Source organism: Botryllus schlosseri, chromosome 14 (assembly GCF_051294905.1).
Source record: "Botryllus schlosseri isolate E-star chromosome 14, Bs_hap1, whole genome shotgun sequence".
Classification (NCBI taxonomy): Eukaryota; Metazoa; Chordata; class Ascidiacea; order Stolidobranchia; family Styelidae; genus Botryllus; species Botryllus schlosseri.
In genome coordinates, this window is record NC_137249.1 from 13,890,870 (window position 1) to 13,906,166 (window position 15,297).

At 41.6% G+C, this 15,297-nt stretch overlaps 1 protein-coding gene and 2 long non-coding RNA genes across 4 annotated transcripts in view; all 3 read left to right on the plus strand.

Annotated features, from left to right (window-relative positions):
- LOC145455195 (uncharacterized) overlaps positions 1–15,297 on the plus strand; it is a 102,185-nt gene that overhangs the window by 69,428 nt on the left and 17,460 nt on the right. The gene's annotated exons all lie outside the window — the stretch shown is intronic.
- LOC145455196 (uncharacterized) lies at positions 10,235–11,335 on the plus strand. The gene is made up of 2 exons (XR_013920289.1): positions 10,235–11,174; positions 11,236–11,335. It is a non-coding gene; the product is annotated as an uncharacterized LOC145455196 (long non-coding RNA).
- LOC145455199 (uncharacterized) lies at positions 11,399–13,854 on the plus strand. 2 transcript variants are annotated; one of them, XR_013920293.1, is made up of 3 exons: positions 11,399–11,895; positions 12,037–12,148; positions 12,468–13,854. It is a non-coding gene; the product is annotated as an uncharacterized LOC145455199 (long non-coding RNA). The 2 variants fall into 2 exon arrangements; XR_013920292.1 differs by lacking the exon at positions 12,468–13,854 and having other exon boundaries at positions 12,037–12,241.

A 15,297-nucleotide genomic window follows, 5' to 3' on the forward strand; every position in this document is an offset into this window, starting at 1 on the left:
TCGATGTCACTTGCCAGCAATGTTCCCTCTAAGCTGCGCACGTGCGCAAATGCGCAGTGCTGAACCGGTCTCTGCGCACAGAAAATCTTAGCTGCGCACAAAAAATCCGAAGGGATGACTTTTTTTTACTTTTTTAATTGTTCTCCAAGGGACCGCGCAAGCGCGCGGACTCGTAAAAAAATTAGAGGGAACATTGCCAGGGGCAAATAGTGTTATCGGTGAAGTCTGAAACCGAGGTGCAAGTGCGGCCAGTAAAGGTGAATATTGCGCTCTGTGAAGAAATTATAATTTGCAATGACGTGCGCCTCACGATAGTAATTTTTCTTTTAGTTTGGTCTCGTACCCGTGAGCGATACTGATATCATTTCAGTATAGCACTTTTCTTTTCTGGGAATGGCGAAATAACATGATTTACCTAAATAACAATGGGCTAGCGCGAAGTTAATCTGCGAGAAACTAACGAATAGTCTTCTCCATGTGGCATGAACATTGCGTAAGATTTACTGTACAATTACATGCCGTGAATTTTCGAAGTCATCACTTTCATCAGACAAATCTGACCACGTATGGTGAGATAGGATAATATGCAGAATATGGAAGTACAAGCACCAACATTGCTGACAAATTCATCCCCTTGCAAACGTTGATTGGGAAACGCTGCAACTGTGCACTGTAGGGTGTTGAATTACATCAGCTTCTCAGCAGCAAAAATTTAGATTATTATTCAATTCGTTTGAACGGGAATCTTCTGTCGACAAGGTAATACCTAGGATTACCATATTTTGGAAATCTCAAAAGAGGACACTTTTGGAATAAGGGGGGGGCGAGCGACCTCGAAGGGGTGCTCAAAATTATTTCGTGAATTGACATAAATTACAGGGTGTGTTTCAAAAATTTATGCAACTTAAACTAAAAATTTTCGTGATGCGCGCGATTTTAGGTCGCCAAATATCTTGATTATTGGGTATACTCTTCCCCCAAGAAAAAATACGCTAGATTTATAGAAACGGGCATATCGACGTTGACCATTACCGCGCCACGATGCACCAAGACATATAAAGTTTTAGGCCATGTAACATGCGAGACCACGAAGTGTGCCAGAACGATCGGCAGCGAGAAAACCTTGACCGTAAAGGACTGCCATATGCTGACCGAAAACACATATAGGTTTAATCGTCCCTATATCCGCCTAAATGACTGGCGCGGAATATTCCTGTCTTGGCAATCTGAACCTCACAAGACAAATACCATCCCGCAGGAAAAAATTATATGCCAGTAAAGAAATACCAATCCGAAATCGTGTGATCTTTCAGTTTAGTAGGTTTGGGCGATTCTATATTTTTTGATATAGCATACAGGAGGTCACGAAATAATATCATGTAACGAAGTCATACCAACGGATCCGCCCGCCGGAACATGTTCAATTATTATTTACGGGCTCTGCAGTTTCAAAGACACCTCACTCAGCTCTACCGGTAAATCTGATTATACGTGAGCAGAGAAAACAAGAAATTGATATCAAAAATTATGCATTTCCCGATCTTATTGACCGATTTTATCATTAATTATCGAAAATTTTCGCGCTCCGCGCTGGCTCCCTGAACAGTACAGCTATAATTTCGTGGCAAAAGCGAACAATGTAATGGGCGGGGGCTGTTTATCACCCTATGGGAGCCCAAGAGTCAAGTTTTTTAGGGGAGGGCGGGGGCTAACGAAGTGCTGTTTCGTTCCTGCCAACGGGTATATACACCGGGGGATGTTAAATTATTATTGAGGGGTCCTACCTTTTCAAACACACCTCCCTCAGCTCTACCGGTAAATCAGATTACGTGAGCAGAGAGAGGATAAAAATTGATAGCAATATATACGCAATTCCCGAACATATTGACCGATTCAGTCATGAATTATCAAAATTTCTCGCTCGCGCGCGTTTAGGCGCGAAAAGGTGACTGACTAAACGTATACCCAATGAAGCAGGGAAGTAGCGGTAAACAGCGTACAGCCTGAGGGGGGTGTGGGGGGCGAAGCCAACGCACAACGTACTGATACTGATTTCAGCAAACTAACGATCGTTGTGAAATGTCAAAATTCGACCTCATTGCTAGAAATGTAGATTTCATCGCGCGCTCTGAGAAACACCATCTTCTACCCCGATTTGACGACCAAATATACGTTCACCTTCTACAAATTAAAATGCAATATTTGCATCGATGAGGGCCGCAAGCCGCGTTTAAAATATTTTGTTAATCATTTTTGTCATAAATATTCTCTGAGCGCAAAGTTGAACAGTGTTTTATGGTGTGTGCCTGGTAGTTGGAATTTATTTCAGTGCCCATAATATTAATCCAATTATGATTTGCATACGTAAATCGGGAAATGCAGCAATGCAGTCTAAATCGATGTTTTAATCAGCAACCAATTGTCCGCGATGCAAGCTACTCAACACTAAGTAAAAACCCATTGTGTTGGCAGCAAGAGATAATAACTGATTGGTCGCACGCGTTGTTAATCATTCTTCTTGTCTGTCTTTCGTGTTCCAGAATTGTTGGGCCATGTTACTGCTCAGTCCAGCAATGAATGCCGATCGTTCGGCAATCAATAACCTAATTTCGCAATGATCATTTCCATGTCCCACACTGCCTTAGAACTGCTCAAAACTAGCTAAAACTGATAGTCATTTTGTTGGATCACATATCCTACACCCCTCAAACCTACCAGGCACTGTTCATCAATTTCCTGGATCCCCATGTGCAATAATACAACTGTAAATATAACATCCACTCACAGCCACATAATAAACATCACAGGAAACGAAAAAATAAGGCAAAGAAAGAGATCAACTTGGCAAAATATTATATAAACAGGTGGATGAAATGGTTGCTTTCGAGAAAACTGCATATCTGTTTCGGTGATCTTCCACAGTTTGTAGGAGGCTCGCTCGCTGTTTTTTGTCATCCGTTATGAACGCAGCATAGTCGGTATTCAATTTTACCATACGCTCTGCTGCATCATTAACTACTTCAACAGTATTCACAAATTCTTGAGCAGTCACGAAATCCGGATCAGTATGCCATTCCGAAACTGGAAGACTCAACCAATCATGTTTCACATGTATAGCATCAAATAGAAACCACGATTCTGGCCCAATCAAATCGACCATACTCATTGACTCAGAGACAGAGTCAGAGATCAGACTGAGAGGCATACCTCTGCGAATTTTTTCAGGGATTGGCATTTTCAGCAATTTAGCAGCCATCGCTTCCTTCAGTTTGTCTGGAATCTTTGGATTATCCGAGAACATGGTAAATACCACCATTTTCTCAGTTATATACCAATGATGTTTTCGCAATTTCTTGTATGCTACATCAGCAACAGTGAGATCGCATAATGAAAAGTTTTTCATGTCATGAAGGAATTTGAGATCATTCCAAGGTGCGTCACATGCAATACCAGTTTTCAACCAAGCTGGAACATAAAACAAAGCAATGAATGTATTGATTCGTTCCAACTTTTCAATGAACTCTTCAGAATAGTCCATTTGCTCACTCCACATGAACATTTTTTGACAGTACAGGACTTGACTCATCCATCTAGCGCTATGAGTAGCACCAGGCTTGCGAAAACGATGATCAACATATTTGTCATCCAAAATCGCCAAGGTGCCTGTTGCACATTCTCTGTAGTCATCTCTTATCAAGACTTCTTTCTGCTTTCCATCATTGGGTTTCATCAGTGGAATTATTTATTGCTTTGCTTCATCAGCTTTCATCGCCAACCAGCTGCCTTCAATAAAATTCAGCGTTATATAGCTTCTTGATTTATCAATATGTTTCCACTTCTTCTTGAAGGTATTAAAATTCGTGTTTTCAGGGCCTGTGGTTGTCGATCCAAACTAACACTTCCAAACCTCTCGAATGACCAGTTCATAAATATGATGGCGACAGGCATTGTAGAAAACTTTCCTGTCAATCAATTCTTCAAGTAACGGAACCGCACTTTTGTTTTTACCAGTGTTTGAGGATGTTGTGTCAAACACAAGAGCTCTAACAGATTTTGTTAAATTCCAAAGTTCCAGCAGTTGAAATGATGCATCAGCCTGTGCTTTTCCTGTAGCACTTTCCAGAGTTTGAATGCCAACAAGTTTCCCTTTCTTAAATGCGCCGGAATACGCAGACGATGCGAGCACTCCCAAGGCCTCAAATTGATATCCTAGACGACTCTTAGTGAGCTTTCCATCCCAGTGCAATGCAATGTTCTCTGGTGGATTGGTGGATATTTTTTCAAAGATAGATTCGGAAATTTTCAAACGATTTGCAATGCGTCGTCGATAGGTCCCAGATCTTGAAAGATGGAAGTCCTTTTGGTTGCCATCGCAAGCTTTAATCAGTGCTGCAGTTGCTGCAGTCGCTGAATAGGTTTACAGGAGCTTTTAGAGTCACAAATTTAGCGGAATGACCAGATGTCGACTGTGCAAGTTCAAAATCAGTGCTGTGAGAAGTGTCAGCTACCTGTGAAGATATAGATGAGCTCTCTGTAAATTCACCTTCTCTACTTGATGCTGGTGCAGACTCTCTTGCACTCATGGTCCGTCTCTTTTGTTGCATGATTTTCGCTTTCAACACTTTATCTTTGCCACCGATCGTTGCTAATCTCGGACCCCTTTGATCCTGATAAAATGCTATGTCTTCACGTTTTTTATCGTCAAAAAGAAGTCTACTTGCTTCAATTGTCGCTATCGCGTCAGGGGCTGCTATATCCCATAGCTTACATAGTTTGGCTTCAAAGTCGCTTTGTTTTTTGATACATATTGCCGGCCTGCAGTTTTCTTTAGTGACAGCCATTGTTTCCATACTGTTTCCAATCTTTTAGTGGCATTGACTTTTGTGATAGTCTTTATGCCAGCAAGTAACCAAAAACCGATCACTTCATCTACTGCGATCTGGATGTGTGACTTGACTGGTTCATTTTTTAAAAATGAATGCTCTCTTAGGTGTAGCACATATTGCATAACTTGCCTCAGAGTGGGCAACTTCGATCCCGTAATGGCTTCCTCAGATGGCCCAACTAAGAAATGCTGTGTCTGCGATCGTGTTCTTCTAGTTTTCTTCGGTACTGCTTCACTAGATGGCGATTTTCTTTATTTTTCAGACATTTCGCACTACAGCTAATCCTAGAAAAACAGATATACATAAACTCAGTCAAGCAACAAAGAATAGTGGAAAACATTTCAGTTCTTCTAAGAGTTTTAGGCCGAACATATACTGCATAACTTGCACAGGAGTAGCCAGATTAGATCCAGTTATAGATTATCGAAGATAGTTATTCCTAAATTGGAAAAACTCATACCAGCATATTGATATCTTGGGATATAACAAAAAAATTAGAGCAACCGACTGGCGGTTTTCCCCAGTCACTGGAATAGACATTTGCAAGCTTTGTTTCTATCCCAGTAGAAAGGAAAAGAGTAACAGGTCTATTATATCAAATAGTTGTATATTGCTATAATACTATGTTCACTAATCACGCGCTAAACTCGCTAATAGCATGAGTCAAAACGCCGCCTGATAAGTCCTGCACCTCAATCGTAAACAGAGTCCATCAACAACAAAGCAGCAAGGCCCCTGACTAATCAATGATCCCCGTTTCACAGCCGTGCTCAGCGCTTCATCAGCGCTAGAACATACGCGTCACGTCAATGAGAACACACGCCATTCCTGTCGAGTCACTGATAACGGGGGAATCCCCTAATTCCGAAGAAATTTTTAGGTGCATGAGAAAACGGCAATGTGCACACGGATGCAGGGGATGAATTACAAAAAAAAGTTGCCAGAATTTGTTTTTAAGGTATAAGGCATGGGAAACGGACTGAAAACCTAGACTTTTTGAAAGTCGGTCAATTCTGAACAACCCTAACGGCCGTGCGTAACACTGATAATACGACATGTTGAATCGCTACTGAATATTAGCATCAGACTGGTAATTTCGAAGGGACGGGGTTTTGCGTTTCAAAAGGAGAGGGTTTTGACACCCCCCTGCTGGCTACGAGCCTGCCGCCACCCCATGCAAAAATAAAAGTCGGCGCCTATGGTCACTACAGCAGTATATACCGACTCTATGGGGTGATACATCTATGATGTGGGGTCAGGGGAGGCTAGTGAGGTAGTTGAGATGAGTGAACGAAAATTGTGAAACCTTCAGATAATATTGATATTTTCCATCGATGTTCATGAATGACTAGATTTTAAACATTTTCACCCAAATTCACACAATTTGCATATTTATTGTTAAAAGAAAAGCGCGAATCGCAAGGTAAGGCACAGACGGGCCAAGCCTCTCCATTGATTGCGCATTTTATCGTAAATAGCTTACCATGTATTTTAACTGATATTAATTAATTAATCATGTAACTATCGCACTGATTCCGAAAATCTAAATACTGATCTACTTCTCAACTCTCAAAGTAGATCAGCCGTAGATAAGCAAGACAATGTGTATTTGAAAACTGCGTTGTCATGTGGTCGTCGCCATGCCAGTTATTCTCTTTGATCAATCAACGTATCGTGCAATCCAAGATTTCAAGCCGAATCGAATTCGCGAGTGATAGTAACGCGACAGTAACTTAAATTTTAGAATTTTGAAAAGGGGGGTCCGAGCTCCAAACCCTGAAGACGGCATTGTCTTTACCCCTCGAAGACATATTTATACTGCCACGAGAATAATTATTCTGGTCGTGATGAAAATTTATACGCAAGTTGCTGCAATATTGATCAATTCAGTACAAAAATAAATATTTGGAAATGAGTAATATCTCATATCTAAAAGAGCCATAGGTTCCCGACCCCTGGTGTACAGCGTGCCATCTAAGTAGTTTCCATTTCGGATCACGCCGAAAATATTTCTATATGCAATACTTGAAATATTCAAAATGCGGACTCAAATACCTTTTATTCACCCACGTCAAAACAATTAAAACGACTTGATCATTTGGCTACAATTCCTCGCGGTAATTTATGCCGAAAACACAAGGCCTATCCTATATAATATAAATTGAATGTACGTATTCCGTTGGTAGCATAGCTAACTATACAAGAGATAATCCTGTATGCAAATGTTAAATCGATTTCATGAACTACCTTGTATTTCAGTACCTTGCGAAGACACGAGAATAAATGTCATTTGCTCAAAGTATTATTTGCGAAATGCGACACATTCAAGAATGATGGATGCAGGAAGACGTGCGGGGGATGCTGAAGAAAACTTATATGGATGACGCTTGGATAGTAACCTTTGTTTACAAAATAGCGCTGCTTAGAGACTCCATGCAATGATTCGATATATAACTATTTGATTTGCTTGCTTCATAATGATGAGTTCGTTAGGAATTTGTTATCCAAACATGATTTTATACATTCATAAAATTGCATACCAATACATATCTATCGCATATGGCCCAATTTATGCGCTCCGATTTTTAATAACGTATTTACTATATACATGGACATTGAACAATGTATATAGGTGTGCAGGATGTTAGGGTTGGATTTAAAACAAATGGTTTTCTAAAAAATGCCATTTTAAAAAGAACAAACTTGTGTTTTTCTTCAAAAGTAGTATAATTACATCATACTTGTGTAAATACTTTCGTAAAAACATGTAGTATGAGCCTACGGACGATTTGCACTCGATATATATAGTCGACTTATACACGATATGGAATAGTTGGAACCCTATATTGTATAGATCTGGTCAAAGATATTTTTGGTCCGTTAAGACAGGGGACGGATGCCTTTTTTGACAAAGGAGCCTATATTTTCATGTGTCAATTTCATTCTACTGGGACGTCAAAATTGACGATTCGTGACGTCACAACCAATAAAAAATAAATAAATGATAATAATAAAAAAACATGTTTTAAACAAGGGTCATGTTTTAAACATGTTTGTTTTAAATTGACTCCTGTTATAAATGCAACCATATAGGTACAGCGCTGTTTCAAATGCAGCCATAGGTACACTGCATGGGACGAAAATCGCAACATCAATAACGTTCGAAATGCGATGAAAATGTACATGAATGAGGAGTTATTGGAAAGTGCTTTTGCGTTTATGTTCACGTCCCTGTCCAGTGGTTTCCAACCTTTTACGACTCATCGCCCTCTTTTCAAGCTCCTCACCGATCATCGCCCCCCAAATATAGGAACCGAAAAATGGGCATACAAACTGTGATCACCGGCGAGTTGTCTAAAAAAAGGTCTATTTTTCGACTCGACCACGAAATTACACTTTTACAGCTAAATTTACGTGAGTTGGCTAAAAAAAGGTCATTTCTCCGACTTGACTCCAATATAGCCGTTTTAACGCGCCATCGCCCCCTATCGCCCCCTTCGCTCCCCTACCGAGCGAGATAGTGTAATGGTTATGCGTCCAGCTTCTCGATCGGTAGGTCGTGGGTTCAATCCACGGCCGGGTCAGACCAAAGACTCGAAAACTGGCGCTCAGCATCCACGGATAGCACGGAGGAGAAAAATTAGGTGGTGCAGACTAGATGACCTTACTTAAAGGTCGGATCGTATCTCCATCGTCAAAGCATCTCGATGGCGCAGGCGAAAATAAATCTGATCTCTCTCTCTCTCTCTTCGTTATTTTCGCACTCCTAGACCGTCAAATCACTCCCTTGGGGGCGATATCGCCCACGTTGGGAACCACTGATCTTGTCGGAACTATACTCATTAACCAGAGTTATCTTAGTGCAATTTGAAAGATGTCACTCATTCCAACGTAAGTTCCACGGTCAGGTTGTGCCCGTAAAGGCCCCACATTCCTACTCAGTATATTAGAGCTGCTAAGAAAATCTATTTTGCACCACGAATTGCCAGGTTCATCATACATGGAAAACCCTGTCACTGTATAAATTTAAATATAGCCCTATGCCAACGTTGGCAAGCATGTAGCAATTACGGAACTATACTCATTCTATTATTCCCAACCGTAATATAGCGTGAAATGCCAAGCAAAATCATCAAAGATCAGTATAATTTATGACCTAAGACAGGTTCATCTTGCTTTTGTGTTGAATGTTCCTTCTTGCTGTCATCTAGATGCAACGAATGATAGCAGGTTGAAATTTAAGACATTTGGATTAGATGTTGCGTTTACTGGAAAATTCTCCTATTTCAAAAAATAGTTCGCAGGTTAGCACCCAGTAATAAGGGTCGTTTGAGAACGCGTATACCTCTGAGTTATCAAGGTCGTTTGTCGTACACGAACGCGAAACCAATGTTCGCCCCATCCCCAGCTAAATCGGACCGGCGAGCAGATAGCCATGTTATTGTGTCGTTGATTCAGTTCCAGTAGGGGTTTATTCAGTTACAATCAACTGGTATTTAGAAGGCATCAGTCCACTGTTGGCCGTCTCTTCTATTGCGCATCGTCCCAATGCAGTTGGTGATCGAACACATGCGGAATTTACAAGTTGTTTAATATTTACCCACATCAGCACCCTCATACATGGTTTTGTTGATTTCCATCCATTCATTTGATTGTTTCATATCACACGAAAAAGAAGTATATAATACGTAAAAGCCACATACGCAGATATTGTAGACCTGGTGTGGTATTCAGTGGGTGTACACGTACACAGTGACCCTAGGATGCACCGATACTGGGTGCACCAACGCGAAAAGATATACAAGAGCACATCACCAACTTGTCACACTAAAGCAGGGGTTATTAAGTGGAGTTCGTTGCAGGGCTAAAAACCTAAGGTCGCGGTTGAAAACTCGACTCTCCTGGATTTACCGCCAGTCGGTGGATTGTTCAATCCAATAATATGCTTGACGTGATTCTGATCACGGTAAGTCCGGCGTTGAAAAATGTTATGGGCTGTCGGCATGGCGTACACTCGCACACGCACATAACACTGGTCGCATAGGTTTCGTATTGTATTGTTGCTTTGCAGTCGTGGTGATTCGACAGCAATGGTCAATTCACACTATGGCGATATTCATACTGAGGACAGGACTCCTGAGCTTCCTACACTACCACTGATTATCTAAGTTTCCAGGCTTTTGCTAGACAACGGTATGCCGATAGGATAGCGACGAGGAGTTTAGATTAACCGCCTCCTTTGATTGAATTTCGAGATTACAGAGTAATTATTGGCATTGACCAATTAGCGCAGCAATCACAGTCTCTTGACTGCTTTATAGGAAATGCATTCTGCGTCGTTACTTCATATTACTAACGTGTGAATCTAGTCTGTTCGCATTCGCTAAAGGATTGAGTGGGGTGTGGAACGTCGAAGGAGACGCGGGATTCTGAGTACCTTGTGCGGCGGAGGACGTGGTAATAGGGGAAGGTGACAGTCGTGCCATGCATCGATGTTGTCTCGCTGACCCGTTATCGCTGTGGTCTGTGGTCAATAAATCGTTGCAGTAAACATTCCGCGAAAAAACGGACGACGTGCCTTTCGTTGGATCTGGCTTCAAGTGTTTTTTCTTCTGGAACCCTTGACAATATGACGTCGATATGTGTAATTTCTATGCATATCGCAACGACCCCTTTGGGCTATTGGCTTCGCCGGCTAAGCGACAGAAAAGGGGAGGCGATACCCTGCCGTTTACCGCAATAACCCCTGACGAAGTGCGGTTAATGGTTCGTTGGTCATCGTCTTGGGTTCTGGAAAAAATTTTCGGCCATGTTTCGGCTTTACATAATTTTTTTACATTTTTTATTTATTAAACTTTAGGATCAACATGGACGAATTGCGGTGAAGTTATCTCTGGTAATAGCAGATGGAAATGTGCAGTGATATATTGATCACGTCTACTGATCCGTGTTCGTATATAGCATAGCGCCGACCCTTCAGGCGAAAACCGGCAAGTCGAACACCAAATTCCATTTCATTAAAAAGTTATTTAATAATGGAAAAAATCGTAGAACCTGAATCGACTTCCGACAGAAATAGCATTTTCAAGCGTTGTGGTAGGATTACCAGCGGTGATACGGGTTTCTCGTCGTTGCGCTCTTGGTTGAATGATCCCGGTCATCATAGTTCTTGTCGACGTCTTGTAAATATCTTTCACTCTTCTTTCGTCGTTGGTGTACTGTATGTGTAGGTGTCATTGTGTTTGTGCCTGTCCCTCGTTCTGCTTTTTCTTGTACGTTTTATCGTCTGTGTAGCTGTCTTCGTGCTTGTGCCTGTCCCATCTTTTTTATACGTGAATGTCGGTGTAAGTGTCTTCGTGCTTGTGCCTGTCCCTCGTTCCGTTTTGTCCCAGCATTCATTGTCTGTGTTGTCTGTCTTTTCTGTTACTACCGTTACCACATCGCCCGATCACCTGTTCCACAAGTTTCCAACAAAGGATCTTCGTATCCTTGTATTTCTGTATATATATCTCCGTATTTCTGTATATATATCTCCTTCTAGTCGACACTAACTATGATTACAGTGCAGATCGAGATAGAATGCAACTGCTCCTTCGGGTTATTGGCGTAGCCGGCGCTGCCACAGAAAAGGAGAGAGGCTTGCCCTGCCACTACCGATATAGCTCCTGATGAAGTTCGGTACTGGCAAGTTGCTCTTTTCTGATCTGATCAACGGAACATTCGGTTTGCCAGCCAGCCAGCCGCTTTGTCGTCAATTCCGCGAGTTCATTTATCAGCGCTTTTGTTTGATGCAGATGAAATCGATTCCTCGTTTGTTCGAAGCGGTTTATAAGTCCATTGTCGGTTCGTGACGTGAATCCGATCTCCATCGGATGAGACGTTATGCCGCGTATATGCTTTTCTCGACATCAGTTGGTCGCAAACGACCTGAATTGTAAGCTGTGGGCCATGAACATTGAACAGCCATTGACTCTCGGAGTCGGACAGTGAGACTACGCAGTCGATATAGGTTGCTATGAAGCCTCGACTGTCCTTGTACTCGTTAGTATTATGTGGTTTAGCTATAGGCTAGGCCCCATGTCGTTAACGATAGGTTTAACCACATGCCTTTCGTTTGGCGGTCTGCCCCGTTACTATACTATCGCTTCAGATCTGCACAGAAGACAGAAGATCGCTCTAAACTCCATCACTCCTCGTTGATCAGTTGCTATGTGGAATTACTGTCGCGACGTCATGGGCAAACCGCGCCATTGCGATATTTGGTATGCCTTTGCCTACACTTCATCAATTAGCTATCCATGTACGCTACTTTATTTCCCCTTACCATGAAATGAATAAAATGTGAACTATCGTAATGCAATGTGAACTCTCCTGGTTTCGAGATGGAAGTCGTTGGACTGAGTTGTAAGGTATTCAGTTGCTGTGTTGCCTGCGCTGCTGGCGTATCACTATTCACTCGTCGCAAGCTGCTACATGTGCCCTTAGCGCGCGTGTGGTTATTGATGTACACTGTACACTGTACAGTACACCACCGATGTCGTTCGCCAGTCGCTCACGCTCAAATCCGACACAATTGTTCAGGCACGTCAATGTACTACGGGCGTGTGTTTATGCCAGTTTTGTGTCGGAAGTCACTGCGGGCAGCGGCAGCAAAGCAAGCGGCAGCACATGAAGAAATTCCATTTGGCGACGGGCGTAGAAAGATTCGATGTGGCAGTTTTTCTCGAGATCGTTTGACATATTATAGCTGCACTGTCGATATAATTTATAATCGTAAATTAGTACGCTGCAATTATAATAATGCATGCGCTGTACTGGACTTATTCGGCGTACATGTTATGCGTTATTAGAAACTGAAGCGTATGAAGATACCCAAATTGTAGGTAATATGAGACAACACACTTTGATAGCTCTGTCAAATCATTGCACGAAGATTGTAGCAAGGAGATTCTGCAGTATTATATCGTGGACGGGTACATGGAGAATGTATTCATCCTTGCAAACAAACAACATGAAATTCAAATTGTACACGACACAGAGGATTGATTTGATGAAGTACGCGAAATACAGTTCATGAAGGAGTTGCAAGAAAATGGAAATTTGTAGGTATATTTGCTAAAATTAACAGAATTTGTAGAGATGATACTGCGGTGAAGTGATCTGGTGATCGTGGAGTCTATAGTGCAGCGAATAGTAGTTTGGGTCTAAATTACGTACTTCGATGAAATAACAGTGAATAATTAATATGCCGTTAGCCTATGACAAAAGGTAAATTTTCCAGCGTTATCCGCATAGTTTGCTTCGCCTTCAACATCCTCCGCACGTTTTTCGGCATCCATTATTTCAGACCGTGTCGCATTTGGCAAAGAGTACTTTGAGCAAAATGCAGTTAGTTCTCGTGTTTGCAAGGTACTGAAATACAGGATAGTTCCAAACATCATGAAATCGATCTCAAATTTGTATGGAGATTCAACTATACGATATGAATTTGCTATACGTTACAAATCGAATGCATTCAGTTCGGATATACTATATAAGCCTGTTTTTGCGCCATTAATTACCCTGTAAAATTGTTATCAATTCAGAAAATCGTTCTAAATATAATGATCTGGAGGAATAGAATATACTGATGTCGGTATTATTAATATTGAAATATATTTGGCGTTTTCCGATACGATGGCCGTTTACACCACGTCAATATTCTTCATTATGATTACGCATTCGACGACTTGTAGCTCGGCCCAAGTCTTTTTAACAAACTGATTATGAGGATCAGATGCCGAGTATAGGCGCCTTGATAAATTCCCAACACGTGAGAAGGAATTCACGAAGCACACTATGATATGGTATAATCACAGAATTATTGCCAAAGCGGGAATATACATATGCATGACAGACTTACATTTTATAAAACAACAAATATAAAACCTATCATATAAAAATACCCAGTGAAATTCTCAAGTCATGTGCGATATAGTGTCCTATCGTTTAAAGAAGTTGGTCGTATATTCTGGGAACAGGGTATTCGCAACGTATTGCTTTCGGGTACAGTGACAGTACGATCAAGATCACTACACCAATCATCGACGTTCGTATTGCAACCTCATTGCCACGCTGCGTGTGTATTAGCGGTGTGTTTGGTTGCTGAAACTAACTTATAGAGAGAAAGTGCGTTTTACAGTCAGTCGGCAGATTAACCAGGGGGATATGATATCGAATTAGAATAGACGCCGGAAGACCTCCAAAATTAGAAATGAAATAAAATACTGATAGCTATCGCTTTTCAAGTAATATACATAATAATACCTGGACATGTTGGTTGAACGCATTCAACGGTTGAAGAACCCGATCCACATTTTTCGGAGGAAACTTCCACACCTGTTCTTTGTTTGCTTCCGATTCCGCAATTCACAGAGCATTTTGAGTAGGGACTCCATTCCGCAATCGCTAGAACGGCAATAATGAATTCAACATGCGCCGTAGCCGACAATATACCCAATTACTACCGATATTTATATATTGAGGCTAGATGATAAATATTATGTACTTTAAAATTGTATTCGTTATAGTAGGCCTATATATTTCACTAACACCAGTTTGCTCTCCGATGTCAATCATTATCAGTAACAATATATATTACGTCCGTTGTCGACGTGGGACCAATAACCTGCAGTCTTACCTATAGAGTAACAGTAGTTTCCAAGAGACATCGCGCATTTCGTCGGGAGAAAGACTTGGGTCAATTAAATGGATACTGCCGTTCGTTTTTTCTGCCAGTTTGTAGAATATTGTTCGGTCATCATCTGAAAAATCGAGTATTCGCCATCACAGAATGAATGTTTTATACTGAACAGGCGCAGGCACAAGGTTAAACGTGCTGATTGATTGGGAAATTAAATTATCTCCATGCTATACTCTTGACGTAAAACACAATACACTTCAACGGGATATAATTTATAATTGATCACCTGCGGGCCAGCGAAACACATCGAAACGAAATAATATCACTGATCCATGCAGCCCCCGATAGCGTAATGGTTAAGCGTCCGGCTTCTTGATCGGTAGGTCGTGGGTTCGATTCCCGGCCGGGTCAGACCAAAGACCTGATTAGTAACACTGGTATCCATGGCTTCCCTGCTTGGCGCTCATGCATTACTGGGATAGCATGGAGGGGTGGTGCATGACTTAGAAAGCCGTAAAGGCTATATCTGCACTTCCTTGTCCAGCGGCATATGCACATCATGCACTCATGGTATGCATATGCGCAGATCGTGTGTATGTGTATCATGAGTCGGTGTAGCCTATATGCCGCAAAAAAACATCAAGGACAAAGATAAACTGCGTCCTTTCCGTCCTTTCCTTTCCCAATGCGTCCCCGCGATAATATTTCTCATCGTTGGTAAGGATCGCT